The 5,352-nt window shown below is 34.5% G+C and overlaps 1 pseudogene; it reads right to left on the reverse strand.

Annotated features, from left to right (window-relative positions):
- Positions 1–329: 329 nt before the first annotated feature.
- LOC149231465 (cyclin-U2-1 pseudogene) lies at positions 330–1,411 on the reverse strand (annotated as a pseudogene).
- Between the last annotated feature and the right edge of the window lie 3,941 nt (positions 1,412–5,352).

A 5,352-nucleotide genomic window follows, 5' to 3' on the forward strand; every position in this document is an offset into this window, starting at 1 on the left:
AGTAGCTTTGTGGTTCTCCTCAATGAAAATTTCAAATTAAACTAGCAACTTTCACTCCACTTTATATTATATGTTATATTCCAATTTCATTCGATTAAACAGCGACAAACACAGAGAGTTTCCCACACTGTAAATATGTTAGATTCCAAATTAATTGAAGTTTGCGCAATCATATGATACATTCCGAATCATTTGATGCCATGACTACTTGAGCTTTTATTGTACACGAGTAAATGCCATTACTGTAAGGTCTAAAAACTTAAAATGGGTTATAATCCTATTTACACAGCACATAATAGAATACAAATGTGTATGCCCACTGATTTTTCCTAAGATGAACCGTTCTCATACTCAAAATCTCCATTTGTCTCAACGCCTCCAACCCCATGTATTGCCAATTTGGAGTAAGTGACCAAGTATCTATATACACATATAGATTGATTGATTACATACCAGGTATGTACTTATCTTCTGTCATTGTGTCAATCACAGTTTTCCTTGATGCCCATGTCCTCCTCTCAATAATTAAATACACAATGGAATTCCTTTACAGTCAGTCCACACAAATCAGGCTTCAATACCTTTCTGTCCAATTGTAAGACCTGCGATACCAAAGCGCAAGTCTCTGATTTTTGGAATCATCATGTCGCGTGGAAGTGAAGGTTTTGTCTATTCCACAGAAGACGATTGGAAGAAGAGTTCTTTCAATTTGGAATCCTCCTCCCACCGCCACCTCTCTCTCCAGATGCCTGCAATAACTTTCGAAAATATTCACACTCACCTGCAACTTGAAGCCCATCAGAAAAAGAAACTCCATCTCCAATCTATTCATTTCTTCTTTGCTCACCCCTCCCACTCTCGCGTAATGCGAATTCCTGTAATTCCTGCTCACAAAACCAAAGTTGATATTACAATCTTGAGACTAATAATGGGATATATATAAACATGAATTAGAGTGTCGTAGATTGCAATTAGCGTAAAGTGAATTATCTTACAGGTCTTCGAGGAACTTGGAGGCGACCATAACGGCGGTGATGAGCAGTTTGTGGACGTTAAGAGGAGTAATGCGAAATTGTGGATGGAATTGAATGAGGCGGTCGATGTATGCATATGATACTACGAATACAGAAGAGCTGCAATTAATATACTTCAAAATCCTCTCCAGATACCGCTCTATGCACATTTCGGGCACCTGCACAACGTCGAACACGCGGTACTTGGGAGGCAAAGAGTCGGGGCTGTAAGATGCAGCCAGCCTCTCGTTTCTGGCGAGAGTGCGCTCGACCAGAGATGACAACACCGATATGACCGTGGGGATTGGGGAGAGTGATCGGTCTGCATCTTCACATTTACATGGGAAGAAAAAGAGATCTGACCTCATTCTTCCTCCAGAAGAAACGCTCTCTGTCATTGCGCTTCACCCCTGCTGAATTTTTTTTTGAAAAAAAACTTTGTGTCGTGATTACAATAGAGGTGATAGGATCATTTCGCAGATTGCAGCGAGAAATTCTCAAGTGGGAATCATTTCATAGGGGAAAAGAAAAATGAGCGAAGGAAAATGCAGAAAAGGAGGAGAGGAAGTCGGGTGTCTCGCTTCTCTTTATTTCTTTCGTAGCCAGCAGCCATACAGCGTGGCTGCCAGTGGAAATCGTACCATGCGTGCACACTGAGTAATCCTTAAGATTCGTAATTCCGAAATAAAATATCTTTCGGGTGGCCACCGAAATAAATTATTAGAGAGAAATGCAGCGAAGACGGCCAACTATGGAAAATGAAATATAATAATGTAAATGATTGGGATTGCCAAGCTGGAAACTTCAACCCGCAAACTTTACACAACTAAATTTGCTCCGAAACTGCCGCCTCAAGCGTCACACCGAGGAGCCCAACAGAGTACCTGGCACTGGAGGTGGCAAGAATCGCTTCTTATGTTAGGAACGAAACCTCACGAGGTTGGCTGAAAGCATTGGATTGGTAGTTGAGCTAGCTTGCACACATGTGCCAACAGGCAAATATCTATTACAGTTGACTTACGATTGCAAACATTGTCGTTAATCTAAAGAAAGTAGCCATTCAAATCCCTCAAGCTGACTGAATCTATCCCATATAAGGACGGTGTCTGAGACTCTGAGGTATTATTAATATGCGCGTCCGACGTGTTTTCGCAAATGGTAAGGATTTTTCCCTTTGCTGCCGGCGCATAAATGAGAATGTAGACTGTAAAGATGATTATAGATTTTGTTAGGTTTAGAAGTTAAAGCACTTCGCCCAAAGTTTCAACCTCCGATGCCATCTATGTTACTTTGGTATTCAAAAGTAAAATCATATCGGCAGCGTTTTTTATTTACGTCACAAATTTCCTCGACTATTAGAGTGTTTGAATGATTTTTTTATCATGGAAATAGATTCAGTATTAGAAGCAGGGAAAAGTTTGAAATTTGACAGTTATATTCAAGTTAAAAAAAAAATTATATTAAATTTTATCATAATATTGTTAAAATTTTCATTATTTTCGGAACTAATATGTATGCTCTTTAGATTACGCTAATCATATTGTCACAAGTAGCATAAACATTGCATAGTGAAACGCTCAATGAAACCTAATGAAACATGACAAAGACCTTTATTTTTTAAATGTCATGTAATAAGCTAATATGTAAATTGCTACAGAGTAGCTATCCTTGTTTAATTTAATTCTATAAAATAAAAAGTGAAAACATACAACTTTATATTAATAAAATTATAAATTAATGTAGCAAAATAATTCATAAAATTTTTTGTCTCTATGATGGCAAACAACTAATAATAGATTAAGCCATATAGCTATTATTAAGATGGACCAAAAACATGTGCATTTGAGAGTCTACATTAAATCTACAACGTCCAAATGGATAACAATAAGTCATGGCTTGATTTATTTTTTATTTATTTTTAATTTGGTCAATGTCTAAATGTCAAATACATTTAGCATATGGTTTTAAAATTTTTAACTTTTTTTATTTACCAGACAATAAATGGAAATTAAAATGATTAGTAATAATAATAAAAAGTTAAAATATAAAAGTTTTAAGTAAAAATAATTTTGTTTGGAAATATTGTATATATAAAATGTCACTTAGTTTAAGTATAGCTAAATTAAACATTTAACATTGAAATTTGATAGATGAATGATGGATTTTTGAACATTAATTAGATAAATGTAAAATAAAAAATATGTTTTTAATTTTATAAAATATACTATATATTTAGAATATAATTATTTTAAATTTAAATTTAATTTAAAACGTCTAAATTTAAAAATAATAATTTAAATGGTTAAATTTGAAAAAAAAATTATAAATATTAAAAATTATCATAAAATACTTTTAATCATAATATATGTCATGAATCTTTACTGAATACTAATTAACAATTGTAATTATTTACAATAAAGTTATAATTTAGTTATATGTTTATTTCACTCTATGAGTGTGAGATGTATAATGATGTAAGGTTTTTGACATCTATATTACCAGTCATGCTTGTGCTAATTATCAATAATAATTAGGTGGATTGTAGGATTTAACTTCCATTTATATTTTAGAATATTCCTGTGGTATTGTAACAAAATTTGTTTACATGTCAATAATATTCATGGTAAAGGGGTGAATCTCAATGTTGGAACCTTGTTAAATCTTTTTTTAAATATATATATTTTTAAGTCACATACTAATTATTTCTATAATCAATAATAATAATAATAATAATATTTTGAGGCTTGAGGCTTCGCTTAATTGGTTGAGTCCCTGTCATTAAAACACCTTTACTATTGAGAGCTCACGCGTTCATCTTTACTATTGAGAGCTCACATGTTTAGTTCTCTTGACACTCTCGGGTCAAGCTCCGTGGTTGATGTTACATACTCCCTACTATCCCTAGCCCTAACTAAGGGTAGAGTTGACCCTACCTCCAAAGTCCAGTTATGGAAACGGGATCTAAATTTTTTGACCTTTTAAACCTTATCAAAACTTTTGGGTCAAGCTCCGTGGTTGATGTTACATACTCCCTACTATCCCTAGCCCTAACTAAGGGTAGAGTTGACCCTACCTCCAAAGTCGAGTTATGGGGACGAGATCTAAAATTTTTGACCTTTTAAACCTTATCAGAACTTAAAATGGATGTCATCTTTGCATCTGCCCGGTCAAGACTATTCTAACAATATGAAATTTGTTTCAATCTGACTCCTAGATAAAGAGATATGGTCCGTTAAAGTTTGGTTATTCTAACAATATGAAATTTGTTTCAATCTGACTCCTAGATAAGTTTGACTAATCAGATAGTGCCACATCACCTAACCTGCCATGTGACACCCATGCGGTTATCTCACAACTTTTTTGACCTTTTAAACCTTATCGAAACTTAAAATGGATGTCATCCTTGCATGTGTCCCATCAAGACTATTTTAACAATATGAAATTTGTTTCAAACTGACACCTAGATCAAAAGATATGGTCCGTTAAAGTTTGGCCATTCAGATAGTGCCACATCACCTAACCTGCCATGTGACACCCATGTGGTTACCTCATCATGTGCCATGTCATACCACGTGGTAGTTGTCGCCCATGTGGTTATCTCATCATGTGCCATGTCATACCACATGGTAGTTGTCGACCCACTCATACTAGGTCATGAATTAACCCCTCTCTACTACTCACATGACCCAAACTATAACATTATATATATATTGGTTGAATCCTCGTCGTTAAAACACCTTCGCTATTGAAAGGTCACATGTTACCCCTACTATCCCTAGCCCTATCAACCGAAACTAATAAATAATAATCAATACTATCAGGAACCTCTTTAAATGATATCACAAACTCTACTTAAACCTTCAAAAAATTCAAGTGAAATTTGTGTACATGTGAAACTTATCATCGAAAGAGATTTATTTGACTACAGAAATCCCATTGTTTTCATGTTTGAAGAGAAATACGATGATCACATCTCTACTTGCGATTGGTAGACAATCATTAATTCAATTCCGTTGACTCATTTATTCCATTAGCAAATGAGTGAACAATTCATAATATTTCTTGACACCGAAAGAAATTTATTTGACTATAGAAATCCCATTGTTTTCATGTTTGAAGAGAAACACAATGATCACGTCTCTACTTACGATTGGTAGACAACCCTCAATTCAATTCCGTCGACTCATTTATTCCATTAACAAATGAGTGGACAATTCATAATATTTCTTGAGGTTCTCGAGAAAGAATATTTCCATGGTTACCAATAACCAAAAAGTCTTGATGCCTATTGGTATTGCCCTGTACTTTTACACAAATTTAAAGGCGAAGGTTGAAGCTT

This window comes from Pinus tabuliformis, chromosome J (genome assembly GCF_031772625.1).
Source record: "Pinus tabuliformis cultivar Carrire ecotype Pingquan chromosome J, CPIR1, whole genome shotgun sequence".
NCBI classification, from domain to species: domain Eukaryota; kingdom Viridiplantae; phylum Streptophyta; class Pinopsida; order Pinales; family Pinaceae; genus Pinus; species Pinus tabuliformis.